The sequence below is a fragment of the Macrobrachium nipponense genome, chromosome 29 (assembly GCF_015104395.2).
Source record: "Macrobrachium nipponense isolate FS-2020 chromosome 29, ASM1510439v2, whole genome shotgun sequence".
Classification (NCBI taxonomy): Eukaryota; Metazoa; Arthropoda; class Malacostraca; order Decapoda; family Palaemonidae; genus Macrobrachium; species Macrobrachium nipponense.
The window spans coordinates 20218840-20244176 of NC_061092.1; the positions used below are offsets into that span (position 1 = coordinate 20218840).

General features: G+C 36.6%; 1 long non-coding RNA gene across 1 annotated transcript in view; it reads right to left on the reverse strand.

Annotated features, from left to right (window-relative positions):
* The window catches only part of LOC135206178 (uncharacterized), a 469022-nt gene that overhangs the window by 43532 nt on the left and 400153 nt on the right, over positions 1-25337 (reverse strand). The window contains exon 3 of the long non-coding RNA XR_010312693.1: positions 2904-2954. This is a non-coding gene — a long non-coding RNA (uncharacterized LOC135206178). The remainder of the gene's footprint in view (positions 1-2903; positions 2955-25337) is intronic.

The following is a 25337-nucleotide window of genomic DNA, read 5'->3' on the forward strand; positions in this document are numbered from 1 at the left end:
CGACATCATTCTCCAGACATACCGATACCTAAATCTGGATGGTGACAACTTGTTCCAGTCTGTAAAATTCAGAGCCATTCGAGGTGACCGACAACATACTGTAGTGAAATCAAAGGAAAAAGACCTACGGTGCGGTCACCACGCTCATGTAAGAATATCACTCGCTACAGACTGTAGAGTATGATCACCGGCTCCTAACACTCCTAACAAGCACGGAAACATTGCTCGAAAAGGGTTGTAGCGTTTGTTGGTTTTGAATCAAGTTTCTTAACTGTAAAAGATAAACCTCAAAAGTAACGCAATTATCTAATGGCACTTTCATTACAAGTCCGTTGAAAATACACCTTCGTTATTAAACCAAAAATGGCCCAAAAACCAGTCAAATTAAGAATGTTATTTGTAAAAATCGAGCACTCTGGTAAACACGATTGAACCTGGTGTTCTTCAATTCGTATGAACGTTTTCAGGATGACCTACATCTTGTAAAGAAAACTTTCCTTTTAGCAGCACTTTCTAAGTGCCATTTTAGTCTAGAGTCCACTAGAATAAATTATACGATAAGGATGTGAAATATTAAAGTAAAACTATTCCGAATGGTTTTCTAAAACGATAAAGAAACGGGAACGCCTAAGTACTTTCAGACCAGAGCGATAACAGAAGAATGCAAAACCAACTCGAGGAAAGGGATTGCAAAAGGAAATCGTTGGGCAGGTGAGGCAAAAGGGCATTTAGTTGGTGGCGGAGGAGTCTCCCCTGCCCTGTAGTATATCGTAAGTCATTGGAAGCGAGGGCGGGGTACACACCTACAGCTCTCTCTCTCTAGCTAGCTCTCTCTCTCTCTCTCTCTCTTAGTCGTGTCCCCCTCATCTCCTCCTCCAGCCCCGTATTCGAGGACTAGCTTATGTAACTACGCCCACTTAGATGATCTAAGATTAAGCTAATAAAAATCATCTTAGAATGAACGCAACATCTATATGAATTACGAAGAAATTTTCACACAGCGTCTACATGAATTACGAGCATATTTTTTCAATGTTAATCACTGCGATTACCTTGAGGAATTACGGGTAAATTTTTAGGAGTTATGGGATGTAATTCAAGCAAAGTTGCTGAACTGGTTATTAAGAAAATATAGTCCTTTGGAGTAGTTTGAATACATAACAAAACTACTGAAAGCGAAACCGTCTCCTAACTTCTGAGACGATACTTGCAAGGAGGTTAAATCGAATCTCTCTCTCTCTCTCCTTGCAAGTACCTTTATGAAATTGTATAACAAACAAGTCTAATTGTACTTGAATGCCGTAATTTACCATAAAAAAATTTCCATCGCTTCGAACAGTGAGGAGGAGGAGGAGAGGAGAGGAGCAGAGGAGAAGGAGAGAGCGAGAGAGAGTGAGAGAGAGAGAGAGAGAGAGAGAGAGAGAGACTCAAACACATAGCAAACATGGCAAAATCATCTCGACAACACTTCTCACTGGTGGTAAACACGAGTGTGTTAACATTAACATAGTGTAAAGATCAAAATGGTGTTTGAAACTTGGGAAAACAAACAACCTTTCAGTTTCAAGGGGCCATTCAGGATTCCGGTCAAGTGTAAAACAAAGTTAACATTCATAACTGGAGAGAGCGATTCACTCAAGGTGCGCTGTCGTCGAGAGAGATAAATCTGTCAGTTCAAAGTCCACAAATTTTGAAGTTTCTTTTCACGGAAGCTAGTTGACTGAATACATGGTAATAAAAAATAAATAAACACTAAAATTATAGGGGGAAGCTTACTATATAGTAAGCAGTCAGCGGCTGAACACTTAAAATTTTCATACTAACCATAAAACCTTTCGGAACGGTACATGAAGTTGAATTATGGAATAGTACAGCACTATACCAATGTTCGCTATTTGGAAGACAAATAAGACACATCTTTCAAAGGATAATACACGGTCAAGGGGGAAGCTAAAACTGAAGATCGTCGACTAAGAAACAAGAAAAATAAGCACGATAATATTAAGAGATCAAAAATAAAAATTATCAAACAATAGTAAATCATTACGTTAATCCAAGAGTAGTTATCGAGAATGTGATATAAGGCAGCACTGCGTATGCCAATTTACCTTTGTAAGTACTGACTGAATCATAAATCTGTCTTTGGAGAAAAAGAAAAAAAGGAGAGAGAGAAAAAAAAAAATAAGCCCAGCCGTCACTTGAAGACAATCGTCCAAACCAGCGGTTTTTTAAAAAGCCGTCCAATTTCAAATCAAGCGTTGAAATACGATGGGGGAAAAAACAATGACTGGTTTCATCCGGTTTAAATATTCAGGAACCATACAAGCTTTCTTGCTTGGTAAACCTTAGGAAATATTTAAAGTCTCGCTATGTAACAATCATGCAAATACTATCATCTTAGCTAATCATCGAGAAGTAATAGTACTACACGCATCAGCTAGCCTGACGACTCAAAGTACTCCAGACTGTGCATCCTAATGAAATTAATTTACCCCATGTTTTATACTCCCAGTATAAAATATACTGACCAAAAATAAGTACAATAAAAAAAGGTAATTCTTCAGACACCGACAAAGCTTGCAAAGCAAAATGGGAGCTTCCAGTTGCCACTACTTTCTAATTGTCAATGTGGCCCAAAGATTGAAAAATTATAGAGAATTCAGGACGACGTGAACTTTCCGAGTAACCAAGCTTCACAGACTCGTGTAAATTAACCCAAACTTCCCCTATCGACTCTTTTTATTAACAGCTCTTGACTCTTGAAGCCTGAGAGACGTGGGTAAGGAAACATAAATCTTGTTATGAACCCTTGGTTAAAAATTTGTATGAACACCTGCCTAATCATCAAGTATTTTCACTATACATACCAGAGATATACATACAAATATTTCTTTTACACTTACCTTATCTAGTGTCTTGTATTCCAATCTTTGTATCAGACGAACTACAATTATCTGGAAAGAAAACAAAAAAACGGTTTACGTTATGTTAAATTGGGTAAATAGGGTATTAAAAATGCCATTCAACTTTTATTTTTGTTACTGAAGCTGCACTTACAATATTCAGTACGTCTGTTAAAACCACTGTCTGCCCGTTAATAACCTCATGCTATCCAATGCGAAGCCGTCAACATTACAAAGTACACAACAGCTTTCTAAAAAATACTGCACGTGAAAAACGACATATATCTACATTACATAAAACAAATTTGTATTAATAAATATGAATCTAATATATCTTATTGCAAATGTCGAATTCACACGAATTTTCTATATACATATACGCATTTTTAATCAAAGTTATCGAAAACATGTTTTATTGTCACTTCAGAGCATCTCATCATTTTGCTGCACTTTCATTATTTTCAGAATCAAAACAAATAATTGATATAGAAATATACAGCATTACAGAAATAATGTAAAAGTGAAAATAACGAAACTTTAGTCTGTAATAACACCTCAATATTTACACATCCGTTTTGAAATCCCAAATTTCGTTCCCAAAAATGAGTTTTTCAAGTCACTTTAGGATATAGCAAAATGAATCCCTTATGAGGTAGACTTTACAATTTTGACTAACCAATCCTTATATCAATTACTTTAATGTATTTCAAACCACCATGTAGATATCCTTAAACATACATTAATTCCTTTTTTGGATACATTTTAACTTTTTAAAGTACTACAGTAAAAGATAACATAGTATACAAGGTAGATGAAACTCTTGAAAAACATAAACTAAATATTTATACTCAATAACAAACATCAACATGAAAAACACGACCATAAATTTTAAAGGTAGTTTAAATTATCCAAAGCTTGACTGGTTCATTTTATATACGTACATTGAAGTGATTAAGTCTTTGAGATCTCTCCCCCCCCCCCCCTTTTTTTTTTACTTTAACTTTCCGTCTTGTCTTAGTCGTACCACAAGACAGGTTCACTTAGACATTGACTTCCCAAACTACTTAAAATGTTACAGCGATTTTGTGCCATATCTGAATAAATTATAATTCATAAGACATCGTGTTCTGTCTGCACAACAATTTAAGGTGACCCTGTACGCCTGGCATGCAACAAATGGGTACAAATTCTTCTGAAGTATCTATGCTGTCTCTTCCTCCTCCTCTCCCTCCACCACCACCTATTACTGCTGCTTATTCTACTACATTTGAAGGTCTCGGTATTTTATGTGTACAAATAATTCTTCTTCACTTCTCACAAACTACTACCTTGTCCAGTAGAAGTTTTACCAACTCAAAAGTAATATGAATTTTGTATTGCCATTATGCAACTCAGTGAAATTACAGATATGGAGATGATGATGTAATCCTAGAAAAAGACTGAGTAGAACAGCAGAGGTGAGAAAAAATGGGAACTAGAAAATAAGACCAGAGATCAGAGAGAATAGTAATAAGCACCAACAATGACCACAAACTATGACTGGAAAATATATCCCTTTGAAACTTTCAATGTAAAAAATTAAACCTTGTCTATTCTATTGTTATTACAAGTTCTAGCAGTATAATTCACCTCACTATAACATGCAAAAAAATTAGCAAAAAACCACCATACAAAAGGGACATATAACTCATAATGAATCAATGCATTACTTTTGAATAGATTCATAAAACCGAAGTCAACAAGTTACTGAAGATCTGCAATTCTGGCAAATTTACAGCTGGTGCATTAGTAAATGAATAACAAATTTCAACAAGGATGCATCCTAGCCTAACATCCCCCTTGCTCTAATCTGACCTAAAGTGTGTTGCTCTAACCTGGCTGGAAGCCTATTTTCCCCAGTGGACTCACCTATGCTTCCCTATTTTAACAAGGATGCATGCTAACCTACATTTTACTTAACCTAACCTAACCTAGGGCATCGTGCCCTCACCAGGCCGAGGCGTGAAGCACCAACATCCCACTTCCTTACCTATTGTGACCCGGAGGCATACTAATCTACCTTTCCCCAAACCTAGCCTTAAACTGATATTTTGCATAAACAAACTTACCTAGGCTATTAGGTGGTGAGTTAGCTATTGACTTTAGCTTAACTACACTCTTGCATGTAAGGCATGCACACTTGGTATTTAACATTATGTGAGGTTAAAAAGGTCAACATATAGTCACTATTAGCACAAATTCAAATAATTTCGACATCATTCCCCTCAAAATGGGAACAAAGAAGAGACTAACTATATTTGATTGCCTTCACTGTCACAGCTCAAAAGCGCAAAATCTAATCCAGGACCATGTGCTATCAACAAATCATGTATGGTTCAAAGCCTATGGTTAGTTGGATAGGCTTGAAATTGAATTGTAAAATATCATAATGTTAATTGAAACAACTCATGCAAGCACTGTAGTCTTGAAAAGTCAGTAAACTGAACGAAAGTTCTCATAAGGAAAAGTGTAAATATCCCATGCAAAGTAGCCTATGAGACAAGTGAGGGGTTTGAAACCACCACACAGGAATGACCAGTCATGTAACCAGTTATAGTTTTCTCAGCAATAACTATTAAAGTGCAATTTTGGCAATTATACTAGGAAAAATATTAATTCCATGGGTAAAATTAAAGTTTCAACAATTATGTGAAAACTGGAATAAAAATATATTTGTTGCATCAGAAATAATGTAGTTCCAACGGATTTAACATTTATTTTGACTACAAACCATCCGATTTAGAGATTGACTATGTAATTGGAGTTAAAACAACAAGTTTTTCCAGAAAAATCCCTAGACCTACCTAGACCTATCCATGGAGCACCTACAGATTCGCGGGCCCACTCGACCGAAATCGGCGGAAGAACACCAAAACCCATATGGCAGCGATACCAAAACAACAACAACAAAGTAGGGAGCGACTACATATCCGCGACAATCGATTTATGTGTGCTGTCAGTAAGGCCGTGGCGGAACGGCGCTTCGCGCCTTATCCGCATACTATTTAAAGATTCTTGGCAAGCACGGCATGTACGGCAAGAGGTAATGTTGCGCTGCGCGTGCTAGCCACAGGGTTTACAGTAAGGCTACTTACCGTGGCAGATCACACCTGAAGGCGTTCCTGTTGAAGTTGATCCGACAAATACTAGGCTAGTAGCTCCACAACACTCGCAGTTTTAGTGCTTTAGAATGAAATTATGTCTTTGAGCATATTCAATCACAACTTCTTTACCACCACTAGACAAATAATGATAAAATTCACCGTAACCCACATTGCACTGCAAACAATCGGTAGGAAATCGAAGGTCTGTCAAAATTAATGCCAGAAGGGCCAGCCACTGCCTCTGCCATAGGTACAGGAAGACAAAATGCCGTTTTTTGCTTCATTTTTCGAGTATTCAGTCAAACAAGGATACCAGTGGACACTGGACAGGTAACTTTTTTACTCCGCTGAAATGCTAGTGAAACTTAGTTTTCAACTAAAGTCGTTCGTAATTGGTTATGAAACCTATGACTTCATAACAATGTCACACCTCTCAGCCAATAATGAGTAACTGGAACTGCTTTTGTTTGCATAAGAAAGTAAGTTAGAGGGCTCATTAAAAGTAAACATTACCGTAGAGGAAACACCTCTCCCGACTTAGGAAAAATTCGAGGTAAAAACTTAATATTTTTTTTTTTCTCTGTAAGTATGCATTAGCGACAATAATGTATTGAGAAGAAGTGTTTTGTTATCACGTGCTTTACTCGGGAAAAATATTAATATAATAGATTTCCCATAATGGATGAAACTGTAATAATACCATTCTATGTATATTTTAGGTGATAAAGAACTTTTATTCTATGGTGTTTTGCACTTATACTGACAACTAACATCAAAGGACCCCATGCAACTAATGTGCAGTTTCACTTGGGGAAATGCAGAGTGAAACACAAGGATGGATGTACTATTGTAACATCCTTAGGATGCTTATGAAAGCTCTAATCCTCATTAAAGTAAGGTTATTTGCTGGTTTTTACAGTGACACCATGCACTTAGCCTAGTAGGTAAGGAACTGGTAATCTAGGTTATGTTAATTAGTAGGAAGCCAGTTAAGACCTTAAGACTCTGGTTAGGTTAGGCTAAGTTGCAACCCTTTTATCTATTTCAATGGGTTAAGCTAAGTTGCAACCCTTTTATCTATTTTAATGTACATGTACAGTGGACTAAGTTAGGTTAGGTTGGGGTCTAATAAACACCCTGAGAGGAGGCCCTGCCACTCTACCTAAGGTTGCAAACCTATTATCTTTATTTAGAGTGCCCTAGGTTATAGGTGGACCAGGGGGCCAGTAAGCCTCAGGCCCCTTAGGTTAGGTAAGGTATGGTTAGGTTCAGTAATAGGAACCCCATCATTTTAATTTACTACCCTAGGTTAGGTTAGGTGGGAATTCTGGGAGGGGCGAAGTCCCCAAGCCGGTAATTCTAAGCCCTCATTCCGCGGTAAAGTAGACTATGGCAGTTTACGCTTTCCAACGTTATTTTACTTACTGAACAAGAATTTAAAGTAATATTTATTCGGACGACTGTAATTAACCCCCAGGAGCCAGTACTAAACACGGCGAAATACATTGGAAGCCCCAATCCTTAGTGGATGTCGTATTCGTGGTTAAGTTTCTTGCAGGGTAATTCTAAAGAATAGGTAGTTCCGCTTGGACTGCAAGGAACGTAACCGTGGATACGACATCCACTAGGGATTGGGGCTCCAGTGTATTTCGCCGCGTTTAGTACTGGCCCCTGGGGGTTAATTACAGTCGTCCGAATAAATATTACTTTAAATTCTTGTTCAGTAAGTAAAATAACATAGGAAAATGTCAACTGCCATAGTCCACTTTACCGAGGAATGAGGGCTTAGAATTACCCCCAAGCCAAGTAAGGGCCGCTGTGCCATAGTTAGGCTGGTCAAAATAATATTCTTTTTAATTTACAGTGCCATAGATGTCCTGGACAGGTAAAGTACCAGCATTCTGGGTTAGGTTAAATACACCGTTGTATTTCTGTTGTGTTTTCCTCCATCCATGAATTCTGCTTGACCAGTCGCCCCACATAACTGAAGGCTACAAAAGAGAGCATTACCTCTAAAAGTATTTATTTACTAACGAAATGAACGTCGAAACGTTCACAACACACATTAAAACATCTAAAAAATATATTTTCAACTCGGAATGCGATTACCTAGGGTTTGGAGTAAAAATGTGCAAAATTCGTCCCAAAACTAAAGGTATGTGTAGAGGTACGTACAGATTAAATACATTATTTAATGTTCAGCAACACATACCTATGATGGGTTTGGAAAGTAACAACACACACGCAAATTATTAACAAGACTTATTGGCTTCAAAATAGATACTGATAAGCGATGTGCAACAGGGGCACTCACTAAACACAACGAACACAGCGCCAACCTGCTCCAGTTGCCAAAGGCACGAAAACAATTGTCGTGACTCGCAATTTTAAGTTTGAAATGTTAAGCAATGTCCGCGTACAGTGCAACAACCTATTGAAAAATTTTAAAAGTAACTTACGTTAGCATAGGGGAATGGATGTAAACTAAAGAAAGAAAAAGACGAGAAATACAAGAAAAAGTAACCGTGAAAGCATAAAATACAGCAGAAATGAAGAGTGACAAGAAGCAACGATCAACTTACTCTTCATGATACAATTATTTGTTTCGTAAGACATTTTTTCAACTACTGACTTTCACTTATTATTCTATAAATAATATAGCATTTTCAGTCAAAATTTTACGAAATGTGACTATACTTTCAGTATACCGGGATTCTGAACATGAAGGCCTTATGATGCAGTTCAACAATAATAAATCACAACTTACGCACTTCCAGTGATCAATATATTCAGATCAAAATCGTAGAACGCAACTTGTTCGAAAAGAAGCAGTGACTGGAACGGCGTGTTCACATAAGGAAGGAATTTAAACAATCAAAGTGTCACATTATTCGACAATGAACTCCAATATTTAATGATAACTGTGTCGGAAAAACAGAGTCCAAGACCCCGATACCGTTCTAAACAAAAAAAAAAAAAAAAAAAAAAAAAAAAAAATAGGCTTAATGGTCTACTAATGATTTTCGCAGTGATGTCGCTCTCCTTTCTGGAATTTATTCCGAAGCTATTACAGACTACTGATATATCACATGTCTTCCCATTTACTTTGTTAGGTTAATGAAGGCAACCAAGCGTATAATATGTTTGTTTCACTGAGTGGCATCACGTCCACTACGACTACCGGCTACTATATATGTGAACAGATACACGCGATCACCGCTTGACTACTCGAACTCTATATGGAAGAGCTGTGAGCACTATTATGAACATGCTTATGCTATCCGGTGACAGCTTTATGGAGCCATGAAGATATTCGTATTGTTACAGGAATAATACATTTCTGCATAACAATCAAAGGAAAAAAATACAACAATCTCTTCAAGCCGTCAATATTTACGGACTGTTGTAAACACTCCAACTACTTTTTTCAAACAATTCATCGAAATTTTGGAACAATAATTGAAGTATAAAAAAAACGACTGCTGGTTTCATGAATACCGATACTGCGATTAACCCTTGCCTTACCATGTGTATGGGCATACTTCAACCTAACCTGTATCCCTCATCAGGGGATGGGCCCACAGGAAAGAAAGGAAAAACATCACTGGCGCATTCACTCAAAATGCTGAACTTGGTGAACATCACGTTCAATAAGTTCCTCGTAATTCTTGCACTTTTGTAAAAATGTCAAAAACACAATGAAAAATAAGTGTTTAGTTTAACTACAGTAAGAGACACCATAATGAAAAGACCAAAAATAACAAGGACCCGTGAAGATAGCGCAGTTATCATAAACTCTTTTCTTACAGATGGGAATGTTACGTCATCGGAACGTGCGCAACGGATCAAGAACATTGGCACTGAATTCTCTGGCACATTTCCAATCCCCTGACCTCACAAATACCGAGGTCGCATAGTTCCCATGGCACTCTGCGTTTAACCAGCTTGGCACTTAACCCCTCTTTTATCTAACAGCACTGACGTCACACAAGATTAGGTGCCACCTAGCCACGGGTCCCCACCGTCATGATCATCCCACAATACCGAGGGGATCGTCGCCTGGGCCCTCATCTGGAGGGATCTGTTCGGCCACACTGAAGGGATAAGCAAACATCCACGAGAACGCAAAGGATATGTCACTGAAGGGGATTTAGATAAAAAATGAGCGACTACTTTTCGTAGATATATGAAAAATGAACTATCTGATGCTTCTGTCAAAGTTATGCTAGACGGGAAGTTAGCCACGAAAAAAAAGGGGACCGTACCCTTTGAGCATAATTACTCTTCTAAACTAACAGAAGATTTCACTAAAATAATGACAGTCCATATAATTAACAGAATATTAATCAAGAACGACCCAGTAATGATCTCAAGAAATTTCCCAGAATTGATGAATAAAAATCCCGAATTTCTTTCTCAGTGACATGGAAACTATCAGAGATCACTGCCTCAAGACGGACAATTCATTCTACCATTGTCCTCTAACACGTCCTCTAGTATACAGTTAATTCTTTCATTTTATCAATCCAACTAACAATTATATTACAGAAATATAATATAATTACCTGAAGCAATGTGCAAAACCCTGTGCTTATATGAAAGAACTAGTGTTTTTCTTATATTAAAAGTCTCTCTGTGCATTACATTCTTTGAGGATCATATATATGATTCTTGTTGCTTTATCTCCTGGTTCAACCTAAACAAGAAATGCAGTCGAAACATTAATTTCCCAAAATTTTAATTTCCACTGATAATGATAGGTTTACTAAATTGTCTGTTGAATGTTAATGTTATGCCAACCCAGCTATTTTCAGGCCATAAATTTCCCTGAACACACGTTCAGGTCACCTAAGTTCGCACTTATACGCACAAACATGTCATATGCACACATACACACATAAATACATATACATATATACATATATATAAGCCTTGACTTTAACCTAGCAGTACAATATGAAGATCAAAAGGCCCATAAACACCCAATTTACAAGTTGCAGCCATAAAAATACTCTTGTCACCTACCATTTCTCCATATTTAAACAGTGATTTGGAATACAGAAGTATTCGAAATAAATGGTTGCAAAGTGTACATAGTGTTTTTACGGTTCGTTTGATCTTTATACACATGCACATACACACTATAGTATAATATATATATATATATATATATATATATATATATATATATATATATATATATATATACATACACACAATTAACTTCAGTTAGAATCAATTAATGGCTTTCCCTCCGGAAATCATTCAAAATTAGTCTATTGAAATATTTTTTAAAAATCGCTTGAAAGAAAGCGTGGCAACAAGTTGAACAGAACACGAAAACAGCCAAATGGTACCTCCACGTGACGGGGTCTGTAAAAGACTGGCAACATTTAACATAGACACAAAAGAACGAAATGGAGCAATTTGTGATCCTCACGTCGTTGTACCGCGACTGACTGACAGCAGAACCAAATCTGACACTCTAACCCATTCCAAGGACAACTTGCAGCTGTATCATACTAGGCTGGTTATGATATGGACTGTATCATATAAACGGTTTTTACGTGCATCGAAAACTCAGTATAATTTCAGGTCACAAACTCCAAGAGAGACAGTAAGCATGAGATTGCATTTAGAAATTACTACACTTTGATGAAAATTATTTGCCATCACTCTGCTTTGAAGTATTTTCTTTCCTTTAAACAAAAACAATTGCGGGTTTTTAGGTAGGTTATATAATATTTGTGATCTGTCTGAGTGTTACTACAGGCTCGCTCGCTCTCTCTCTCTCTCTCTCTCTCTCTCTCGTCTCTCTCTCTCTCTCTCTATCTCTCTCTCTCTCTATATATATATATATATATATATATATATATATACATATATATATACTATATATATATATTGCACATACATAAGTATTAGTCAACAAAAAACTTGTTAATGCGTCCAAAAAATAATCCTAATATAAAAAATTAATAATAATTGAAACCTATCTTGACCAGGGTTCGAAACAATGCCTTTTTGGATTGGACCATAAATATATAGGATCCAACTGTCATTCATACACGACCCAACGCAAATACTATAGTTATAGTGTATTATATACATATGTACCTTTTAAACCGTAGAAACCATAGTTTGATATCCAATTAAAGATCCTAATAAAAGATACGGCATTACTAAAACAACGGGCCAAAATGAGATTTCTCTTTCATGATAATACTCACAATGTTGATGCTCATATGCGTAAGTAATAACACATTTTTATGTTAACTTTTCAACATGCGTCATAGGAACATCGATATACAGTTCCTAAGAGTATACAAAAAGTCCTTCTTGAGTCAGAAACCGTTCCTGACACAAATACGCACTCAGAAAAAAAGGGATTAAAAAAACATGGCGAGATGGTGATAATAATGTCCTGTTTTTTTAAAGGGTTCCAAACAAGGAGAGTAATATCTCAATTGGGCCATTTGCCACTTCATATCCCGTGTAAGGGAATATGACTTAAGAGCGTATGTAGGTGACTGGTCCGTTAACTTTCCTTAAACGAAGCCTCTCTCTCTCCTCTCTCCATCCTCTCTCTCTCCTCAACTCTCTCTCTCTCTCTCGTCTCTCTCTCTCTCTCTCTCTCTCTCTCTCTCTCACTCTCTCTCTCTCTCTCTCTCTCTCTCTCTCTCTCTCACTATATATATATATATATATATATATATATATATATATATATATGTGTGTGTGTGTGTGTGTGTGTGTGTGTATGTGTGTGTGCATACACACAGTAATATATACATATGTATATAAGTGTGGTATAGATCACATACAGGACCATAACGCCAATAAATAAGTAAGATAACTTTTATTGTTAAAAGTCGAGGCTACAATGTTGTATGATAAAAATATAAAATCTTGAATATGCAAATTAACTGATCAATAGTAATTCAAGTGCACTACTACTATGCAAGAGACTCAAATCGCGTAGAACTATACCAGTAAAGCCAATAAACCTCAACTTATAAAAATGAATTCTCTTTCAAGCCACACACACACACGCGCACACAAACTCTCCCTCTGAGCATCAAGTGGTATCTTTGCATTTACGAGACACTTTAACATCAAAATCAGCTATTCTCTTTCTTCTCAGCAAATGTAAAGCATGATCTTGCTAGTGCGTTCACACGTGCGTACATGCTGGTTTTGGTGTGCATGTGAGTGCGCATCTTTAGTAGTGGAAATAAATACAAAACGCTCACAGATGTATTATGTTTGTGTTCGTTATTCCTTGGAGCATGGCCACGATTATTTAAACATGTAAAGGAAAACATACACTTCTCGCTAACAACATAGTGCTTCCCTTCGGGCACCTGAACGCGCCCATCTGGGATGTTGTTGTGATGTACGCTCATGTTTACACATTTACCGCAGCTGTCTTCTTCGCTCTAATTATCACTGGTGTTTGGCTAGTTAATCGAGCCTTAAAAATCACAGGAAGAGTTCATTATACTTAATTTTTTTATGCACTGTTTTTGAGTAATTCACGTTTCTTTTTCTTCGTAGGAATCAGTGATATACAGACGAAGGTTTGAAAGAGCCTTTAGTGGAAAAGCGTGTTCCAGATTTGAAAGAAGTTATGGATACCAATATATTTACTCACAATGATACTTTGATTTAACACAAAATGTTTCTTTCTATGGCAGCTACTTGAGGAAACATACTCCCAGCATAACTACAGAGAAAAAGGACCTTGAGTGTCCATAAGAAATAACTCGTTATAAAGAATGATGTTATTATCATTATCATTATTACTTTACACAGTCCATTTGGCATAGAAGTTCTCGTAAGTTTAATTCTAAGAAAACAAGAAAACGAAAGCGTAAAATTTTCAACTGATTACAGTAACTTAAAACAATCAAAAGTGTGCTTCATTAAAGCGAATGAGCTGGTCTCGTCCGTATGGTCACTGAAGTACGGAAAGTGATAAACAATGAAATAAGCAATATATAAACACAATTAACTGTCATTGCGCAATAAATCATATCAACTGAACTGAAAAACAACACTAGAAATCAAAGAAGGCACAGGTATCCCTTTCGTGGTTGCACTGTTACACATGTCACGACGGAGGAACAAACCCTCATGTGATACCATGTGACTTCTTGCAGAGAGAGAGAGAGAGAGAGAGAGAGAGAGAGAGAGAGAGAGAGAGAGAGAGAGGAGGGGAGTGTGAGAAGATCGTCTTACGCCGCTGCCCGAGGAAGTATTTTAGTAGTGTTGAAAGGCCACTCATCGACGATTCTTCTTGCTGGGTAAACCGTCTTACCTTAAAGGATCGATTATTATACATGACTCATATGGAGTGATCACTCGTTGTTCTCGCCAGGGGCGATCTCGTTTGTTCTCTTTATGAATCTTTTACCTGTTTTACTTGTTTTCTCAAGCGGCTTAAGCAATGCTTGAGTCATAATCCGTCTCGAGTCAAACAGTGATGATGTCTATGTGATGATAGTCTGTCCTTGTTCCCCGACTTCCTTTCCTTCTTGTAAATGAAATGGTTACGGTTTGAACAGATCTCTCTCTCTCTCTCTCTCTCTCTCTCTCTCTCTCTCTCTCTCTCTCTCTCTCTCTCTCTCTCTCAAGGATCTAATACTGAATTATTTGTCAGACTCGTTTTTTGGTCATCTTCCTCAAAGATACCTGCCGGACTGCGAGTTTGTCTAAAATGGTTCGCAGTTTTTTTAAACATAAGTTCCTTTTGATTTGAACTAAAAATAAGGAGTAAATATAAAACCAAAATTAACATTCAAACTAAGAGTAGCATAACGAAATTTGCCAAAATCAGGAGCGAGCTAACGGCTAAATAATAAGACAAAGAATGAATAAAAATGGGATTTCCCAGTTTTACTGTACTGTAATATATATCCTCGCAATTTCATTGGCTTCAGAATTTGTGTGTAGAATATCACTAGAATAAAAAATTCAAAAATTGATACGGGCAGTACTTTCGAAATATAAAAATGAAATTAATTAAACAATAAAGAACTCTACAGCTGATTTCTCTTCACCACTGTCATTATTATTATTATTATTATTATTATTATTATTATTATTATTATTATTATTATTATTATTATTATTATTATTTCAGGAAAAACTTCGAACCTCGGTCGTTTCGTCGCCTTGTCTCTCAATCTTTTTCTTTTACATAAAGCCAACTTAGTCAAGTAATTTGGTAATGACGATTTATTCTCATCAGTTAGGAAAATTGTCAAGAGGCTTAAGCAGGGCAGGCAGCTGGAAAAGCATACTATAATGTTCAGTGATGAGGCAATTTTTACCAAACAGTTCAGTCAACGTGCAAATATGTCATGCTCTACTATATTAGGATACTGAAAATCCAAGCTGGGTTGATGAAGGACACTCGCAGCACTGCCTGAGAGATACAGTGTGGACTGAGGAGAAGCTAATTGTTTCATTGTTTCAGAAACTATTCCTGACAATATAATTAGTGAACCTTAACTTCATATGTTAAAATTCCTTGTGCCTCGACTGGATGACATACCATTAGGAGATCGGAGAGATATGTGGTGTCAGCATAATGGCGGCTCCGCCTTATTTTGCAGCGGCTCTTCGTGGATTTTTGCTTAAAATATTTCCAGGAAAAGGGATTGATCACCGTCTGTCGCCTAACCGAATGACCAGCTTGATCTCAGGTACCTGACTCCTTCAGAGTGTTTCTAATGATGACATATTGAATCTGTTGTTCGTGTTAGCTGCAAAGGTCTTGTTCAAAATATGAGTTTCAGTTTGAACACCAACTGTAACTTCTGGGTCATCAAATGGACATCATTCCATAATTAGTACAGGATCATCTCCAAACACCATCCATTCCCCAAGTTACTCTGGACCCATTTTCTTATTCAGTAATTTTACAATTGCATCCACTGTCCTTTCTCTGACTTCTTACATCACTCCACTCATAATCATGTCAAACAGTCATGAAGGCATGACACAACCTTCTCAGATCTCACGCATGGAACAAACCAGTCATTCTCAGCTCTACTTTCTCACATGTACCTCTTTTAACACCTTCCATCTTGCCATCTTCCGTCAAAAGCTTTTCCTAGGTTCATACATCCCACTAACGCATCCGTACTTACTCTTTCAGAACTTCTCAGGTAACCATTTCAAAGGAAATAATTCATTATAAAATCCATGTGAAGGACAAACCGCAAGTTGTAACAAATACGTGTCTATCTATCTATCTATCTATCTATCTATCTATCTATCTATCTATCTATTTATCTATCTATCTATCTATATCTATATAATATATATATAATATGTATAATATTATATAATATGTATAATATAAATATATCTATATATATATTATATATATATATATATTATATTATACATATTATATATATATATATATATATATAGATATAGATAGATAAATAGATAGATAGATAGATAGATAGATAGACACGAATTTGTTACAACTTGCGGTTTGTCCTTCACATGGATTTTATAATGAATTATTTCCTTTGAAATGGTTACCTGAGAAGTTCTGAAATAGTAAGTACGGATGCGTTAGTGGGATGTATGAACCTAGGAAAAGCTTTTGACGGAAGATGGCAAGATATATATATATATATATATATATATATATATATATATATATATATATATATATATATATACACACACACACACACACTACATATTAAGCTGTCAAACATGGTGAGTAATTCTTATTGACTACTAAGTGAAATAGTGCTTTTAGGGATTGGTCTAAAAAAAAAGTTGCCTGAGTGAGAGCGAAGGAGTAGTGCATAAATAAAAAAGGTAATGAAAAAAAAATGAATTTTAGTGTGGAAACAACGAAGATAAGGAGAGGAAATGAAGAGAAAAAATACAGAAAAGTGGGGCAAAACCCTTTGATATTTTCACTCTCACTCAATGACTTATACGTAATGGCTGCCATTATTAATTTTTGAATTTTTACCGTATCTGCATTATATAAATCCACCATAATTGGCGCAAAATGTTCATTTATAAAAACCAGAGCGTTGTGCTTTTAAAGTACGATCCAGTATCTTACATGGTTCGTCATGATCTTTCTTACTTGTTAGCTCGCATTTTGTACATTCACTCCGAACTGAAATCTCTACTATGGTTGTCGTGGGGCATTATCACATAAAATATTTACATAAGGATCTTTTAATCATTATGGAAGTTTTGCGATATGGCATGGAGAAGGCAGGCTTTACAGGTTAGTGGCGAACTAAAAGAAGAAGAGGAAAAAAGTAAAGGAAGAGAGAGAGAGAGAGAGAGCAGAAGAGAAGAGCGAGTCGAGAGAGAGAGAGAGAGAGAGAGAGAGAGAGAGAGAGAGAGAGAGAGAACCCTGCATTTAACTGACGGGAAACTTATGGCTGACGATTCAACACCAGTGATATGCGAAACTTGACTTTTCACGGAACCTTATTTTCTACAATTTCATGGAAGCTATTTCAAATATTACATATGAAATATTGCCTCTTATCATTCCTTATTTATGAGTATTCCTAGGAATTTAATAAACTGAATAGAAACAGTCATTTGCATATGGAAACAAAAAGATATATAAAATCAAAACCATTTTACAATTTAAGGGGCATGTAGTTCGAGCGAAAAAATAAAAATGTACTGGTATAAGAGGTCTATCTTCATATTACATATATATAGATATATATATATATATATATATATATATATAACTATATATAGAGTTATATATATATATAAATACATATATATACATATATATATATAATATATTATATATATATATATATATATATATATATATATATATATATATATATATATATATATATGTATATATATATATATATCAAGATGTTAAAATATGAAAGTAATATTTGAAGCTATGCAAAATTAGACTACACTAGCAGGCGAATGATGGGAAAGAGACCCATGAATTCATTACAGTGTTATGTCTTTATCATATCCCAAAATGGAGGGGAAAGCGGCTGACCCTCCATCAAAACCCACTGAAATCATGCGAATCGCGCCCGAATTGAAAGGGTACATAATCCATCCAACGCTACTTGCTGATTGATGACTTCATAGTAGACGAATTCAGGATTGATGACTCTTAATGCCGAGTACGCCTTCCATCTTAATGATGGCTAATCTTAGGCGTTCTTTAAACCCCCGTGTATTATTTATTCTGATCCAATTAAATGCAAACGGCCTCCCTTCTGCCCTTAATCGTGACCGCGAGGGATCCACAAAGCTCCCTGACCATGACGGGGCGCACCCTAATGAGAAAGGGAATGGCCGCGTCGAATAAAGGCGCCACTCAAGCACCCTCGGATAACAACTGCTTCTTACGCTAAGTGCAGCTTGAATCATTTATGGTAATGACTGTGAAACAGGGGTGAAGGCCGAGGCGTCTTCGTAGTGGCAGTGACGCCGGACCCTAAGACAGATTATCAATGAGGAAAATGAATACAGTTCTGCGAGATCAAACTGGAGATCTGAGATGAAGACATAATACATTCACTTGACCGAGGGTGGCAAGCAATGGTCTCGAAACCATCATGCGGACGAGAGAGAGAGAGAGAGAGAGAGAGAGAGAGAGAGAGAGAGAGAGAGAGAGAGAGAGAGTTGGCCATTCGCAAACTAATGAGAGCCCTCTGAAGGATTACACCTGAGATACAACCTGATTAAAGGTAACATTATAATTTGATTATAACTCGCACGTAAGCAAAATTACAGACACCCCATCCCACTGAATAACTAACCGAGATAGGAGATTCCAGGAAAATGGGGAAAATTTGAAGAGACGCCATATTCCATGGTCGGCTTTATATTTTTATTTTTTCTTTTCTATTATTATTATTATTTTTTTTGTATACAAAGGCCACCCACCGAGGAAGGGCTTCCCGTCTCTCCTGTTGACCACTTTATCGATTAGTGTTATTTAAGGGAAGATAATTGTTAGATAATGGGATGTCTTGGGAAATCAATGGTGAATTATACGTAAAGTCGGTACATATTTGGGCGAACGATTTTCTGCCCGGGAGCTATAAAGCAAAAAAGGGCAGGGACGCCTCGTCAGGCCCCCGGAGGTAGAACTTTTGGCACTTTCAAGAATGCGCTGCTCCTGTCTTCTCATTGCTTCTTTTATTAAGAAGAATGTTCGTAATTACCACTGAAAAAGATAATACCAGGGAAAATCGTTTGCTACACAATTTTTTTTTTTTCAAAAAGGAGTTGGAAAGTATGGTTATGAATGTCATTGTATGATGAGATTGGAGTATTTCCTTTTTGAAGCAAGACTTGAAGCATTCAGAATGTTGCCATCAATTTAATCAAGGCGAGTTTACCGAAAATTTTATAAAGAAACACGGGGAGAAGATAAACAAAAAATGGACTGAGAGAGAGAGAGAGAGACTTATACCTTTAGATGAGTTCAGACCCTCTCTCTCTCTCTCTCTCTCTCTCTCTCTCTCTCTCTCTCTCGAGAGAGAGAGAGAGAGAGAGAGAGAGAGAGAGAGAGAGAGAGAGAAAGGCTTATACCTTTAGATGAGTTCAGACCTTGCCAAGGTTCAGACCCTCTCTCTCTCTCTCTCTCTCTCTCTCTCTCGAGAGAGAGAGAGAGAGAGAGAGAGAGAGAGAGAGAGAGAAAGGCTTATACCTTTAGATGAGTTCAGACCCTCTCCGGAGAGAGAGGGAGAGAGAGAGAGAGAGAGAGAGAGAGAGAGAAAGCAGATCAGATCTAGACATCCGAAACCTTCGCAATCTATCGTATAAATAAAATGAATTTATCACTGGTTCGATGCTGTTACAAAGGTTAATTCACCTTCAAAGATGAAGAGGTTTAAAGTAAGAACGGAAATAATCTCTCTCTCTCTCTCTCTCTCTCTCTCTCTCTCTCTCTCTCTCTCTCTCACACACACACACACTCGCACAAACACAATTTTAAACAATCAGCAAAACGATTACATAATAATAATTAAAAATTATGAGGGCTGGGTAAAAATCTTCAAGCGTACAAACGCATGCATTGAATATTCATCTTATAATGACTGTATTACTGCCGTGTGCAAAAAGATCAATTCAAACGCATGTGAAGAAATGCTCCAGTACCAACAATATTTAGAAAGCAATAAAGCTAAAGCCTTTTTTTTTTTTTACTCTCCTTGAATGATATATCCGAAACGCTGGCTTGCGAAAGGAAGATAAAGACAAGAAACTAGAAATGAATTGTCAGGCTCTCGTAACCTCATGTGAGAGAGAGAGAGAGAGAGAGAGAGAGAGAGAGAGAGAGAGAGAGAGAGAGAGAGAGAATCGGAAAGCTGTTACTACACGAATTCAACACTGATTCCTGAGCGCAAATACTGAGGCTCAAGAAAATAGCTGAGCATTATATGAGACAGTTCAAGAACCGCCGAATCTCACCACGCCTAACTAAAAATATCAGAGGATGCACCTTGCATCAACTCTGAAGGCGCAGATGTTTTCCTAAACGCCAAGATCACCTCATATTTTCACTATTTTTACAGAAGGATGAGTGGGAAATGTTTCTGAATGCGAGAAAAAAAAGATTGAGTGACATGGTAAAAATAAAAACGACATCTGAACAGCACAGTGAACAGCCGAAAAAAAATACCGTCGCAGTCTGGGAAAACGCTGACAAAATTATGCACCTGCCACAGCTGATACACGATTTCACAGTTACGCTCATTACGGATTGAGGAAACGTATTCACTTCTTTGTTGTTTTTAATCGAAACCAGCAACTTCATATCAACAACCATCCACATAAAATTGAGCAAAGAAACTTACTACAGTTAATAACGGACTAAAGTTATTAATAGACAATTCACAGTCGAATATATATATATATATATATATATATATATAGTATATATATATATATATATATATATATATATATTTATATATATATATATTGAGTGTGTTTGTGGTGGAGCACTAGTAGGCTCATATTTACAGTGGCTACGACCAGTCGGCCCAGCTGTAGAGTCAAAAGAAGGCCATGGGTAGGGTCTAAAAATCTTATTCTACAGTATCACTAGAAGTGTATATATATATATATATAGGAGCTTCAGAAGGTGTCCATGATACAACGATTAAAAGGAATCAGGTTTATTTACAACGAAACGTTTCGCACATAAAACTTCTGTGCATCATCAGTCTGTAAAAGAGCAAAGAGACACATAAATAACATTCAATGATAAAAAGGAACTCACAAATATTAAAATGGTCTTAAAAATTAAAAATCAAAGTAAAAACAAACAAAGGTAAAGAGAGAGAGAACAACCCAACAAACCAACCGTCCATAATGTAGAGAGAAGATGGAATGACTAAAAAACCAGTTGACGAAGACGACGTCAACTATTGCCAGGTATAGAGTTGCTGAGGAGGTATTGCTATTGAGTGAAGGAACAAGTTTCTTAATGTATAACGACTCGAGGGTAGTTAGGTGGTCAGGATTTTTGACATAATCTATTATTTTGAATTGTTCTTTTTTTATTTCGATTTTGCAATTAGAAGCGTGGTTCCTGATATTGGAAAATTCAGGCTGTTTTATTTTCTGACCAGTACGGAAGCTGAAACCCAGATGCTACAATATCTGACCCTCAGCAGCCTCCGAGTCGATCCAACGTAAGAGCCCGGACATCCAGGGCAAATAAATTTATATATGACGTTGGATCTCATGAAGGGCTGAAGGCGGTCTTTAAAGTTAAAGAAGGAGCCAATTGTACAGGGATTATTTGTTATAAGTTTGACTCTGAGACAAGGAATCTCTTGTTCAATAATTCGTGCGAGATTGGACGAGAATTTGAAGTCAGGCATATATGGGATAGTTGCATAAAACAGTTTCTTAGGAACATCAAAATTAGGCAATGGTGGATGATGTTCCTAAGAAACTGTTTTATGCAACTATCCCATATATGCCTTGACTCAAATTCTCGTCCAATCTCGCACGAATTATTGAACAAGAGATTCCTTGTCTCAGAGTCAAACTTATAACAAATAATCCCTGTACAATTGGCTCCTTCTTTAACTTTAAAGACCGCCTTCAGCCCTTCATGAGATCCAACGTCATATATAAATTTATTTGCCCTGGATGTCCGGGCTCTTACGTTGGATCGACTCGGAGGCTGCTGAGGGTCAGATATTGTAGCCATCTGGGTTTCAGCTTCCGTACTGGTCAGAAAATAAAACAGCCTGATTTTCCAATATCAGGAACCACGCTTCTAATTGCAAAATCGAAATAAAAAAGAACAATTCAAAATAATAGATTATGTCAAAAATCCTGACCACCTAACACCCTCGAGTCGTTATACATTAAGAAACTTGTTTTCCTTCACTCAATAGCAATACCTCCTCAGCAACTCTATACCTGGCATAGTTGACGTCGTCTTCGTCAACTGGTTTTTTAGTCATTCCATCTTCTCTCTACATTATGGACGGTTGGTGTTTGGGTTGTTCTCTCTCTCTTTACCTTTGTTTGTTTTTACTTTGATTTTTAATTTTTAAGACCATTTTAATATTTGTGAGTTCCTTTTTATCATTGAATGTTATTTATGTGTCTCTTTGCTCTTTTACAGACTGATGATGCACAGAAGTTTTATGTGCGAAACGTTTCGTTGTAAATAAACCTGATTCCTTTTAATCGTTGTATCATGGACACCTTCTGAGCTCCTATATATTTATTTAACTGAGCCTCTATATATATATATATATATATATATATATAGACACACATATATATATATAGATATAAAGAAAAAATCTATATATATATATATAATAATATAGATATATATATATATATACTATTCTTAGAAACGCGAAAGTAATGAGTAGATACGCCCCTTTTCAAAATCCTGGCCCTAAAACAAAAGGAAGAAAACTGAAGAAGGAAGATCTGCCTCCTCAAGGAAGACATGGAATAAGAATTTGGAAAAACAGAAGTAGAAAGAGAACTTCAAAGAATGACCGTAGAGAGCGAGAATCGATCACTGAACGGTTCAAACTCAGGAATGCTGGTTTCCCTCTAGTGAAAATATGTTTACAGGAATTCGCATAAAAACATGCACACTTGATTATCGCTAATTGTAGGTAAAAGAATATAAAAAAAGCAATGCCCCCCTTTTTGGATAAATCAAGTACTTTCAACTGAGGCCTTATTAGTAAAACGTTATCCCAGCCAAGGATTAGTTTACAACGCTAAATTTCGGGTTGGGCTCATTGGCAACAGCTTTCAAGAATAAAAAACCTATGCTTTCTTATTTACAGTTCAATACTTGGACCTATGAATCTTACTGTTTTGAGACAAGAGTAGAATTGATGGGTCTAAAGGACTGATTAATCTCCTACGATTCCTTGCAAGACACAAGAAAGTGAATTAATCAATGGTAAACGAAAGAGAAACTTTGAGAAATACAAGAAAACACTGAACAATGTCAGGTGTTTCTATACTCCTCCCTAAAAGGTGTGAGCAGTGTATTTTGTTACAGGGAACTGAAGTCTCTAATTTCTCCTTGTAAAAAGTTGAAACTCAAATATTTTTACAATAGCAGTTTTAATTTAATCGCAAGACTGCAGTATTCATGTTTCTTCATAAGATAATCGGGAAAAATATAAGGAACAGTATGTAACTTTCCTATCGATGAGATACTGACTGAAAAGTTCATCATTCTTCAAAAACTGTGCCAAAATATAGATGAGGGTTTGTTGATTCCAAGTCATTGTACGCTACTGTCTCAGGTGTCTACTGTTGCCCCAGACTGCCTAGGTTAGTCGGATGTTGTCCTATAAATTGCCTGGACCTGGTGCGAAACTAGTTTTGATATCCATTCCTTAAGCTAACTACAGCTTTCGTTCATTTTCCTCTCTTAATTCTAGGTTGCAATAATCCTAGAATCTCAGTGTAATTGAAATGTAATATTCACTGCGAGAGTTCGCAACTGCTCTACTACATTTTATTATGTATATATATATATATATATATATATATATATATATATATATATATATCATATATATAATACAATACACACACGCACACATATATATATATAAACTGGTGAAAAGAATTATCTTTCAGTACGTAAAATGGAATATTAACTTATAAAAAATAGCTGAAGACAAAACAGGGTAGAAAAACGATCAATGTGATATATGTAAACATGCTTAGAAAATTAAGAAACTTGAAAAGTAAACAAGCAAAGTAAAAAAAAGAAAAAGACAGCTTGAATTCATGAGGAGAGAAAAAAACGAGCTACGTAAAAGGGCGTCCTTGCTTAATAAAAGAACAAAAAAATTACTCCGAACTTAGCAGGTGAAATTGGAATTTACAGAGTAGGGTAGATTGTTTTTTTTTTTTTTTTTCCTCGGACAAACAACCAGCCTGCGTTGAAAGGGAGCAGAACATCAGATCCATCTAATGAAATGCCTGACAAAATTCTCACAGACCAAACCGATATCACTTATACGGTGAACGAAGCTAATTTTCCCATCGTCCAGGGCTGTTCGCCCTGTCATGCTCGGCCGATAAATTCCCCCAGTGTGTGTGCGTATGTGCGTGTGTGTGGGGTGGGTGGGGGTGGGGGTGAGGGGAGAGGCGGCACAACAACCGAGCGATTGCAAATGACCCCATGATTAGGGACAAAGCGCCGTCTCTTCCTGAGACGTCGCATCTCTCTGCATCTCATTTAGACAAATGCTACGTTTATCTATCGTAAAAAATGGGAAAGAGGGAAAAAAGAAAGATCTAGATTATGGAAGTGGCTTCGTATCATCTTTATCAAAGCCTTCGATCTGGAGATTGTGGAGATAAAAATGAAGGGAACGATATTAAAAACAAAAAGTACTGTGTAACAGCTCTTGTGGCTCCACTATTCCAAGTCCAAATTGGACGCATAATAGTTACGGAATGTATAATTTGGAACCGAAACCTCAGTTCCTGCTTATCACCATTGTAAATCGATCAGACCATTAACATGCTAATCATAAATGAAGACGTAGGAGAAAGAGGGGAAAAAAAAAAAAAAAATCTCAAGCACCATGGGATCCACAAGTTTCATCTTAAATATAAATCTGATATTTGAACAAAGGTATGTAAACAAACCAAACCATACAATAGATTTATTAGAGAAATAAAGAATGTGACCTCGTATTACGAAATCACTACCAATCCCACAAAAAATGAGACATCAGTCGTTGTGTTCATATCCGTGTCT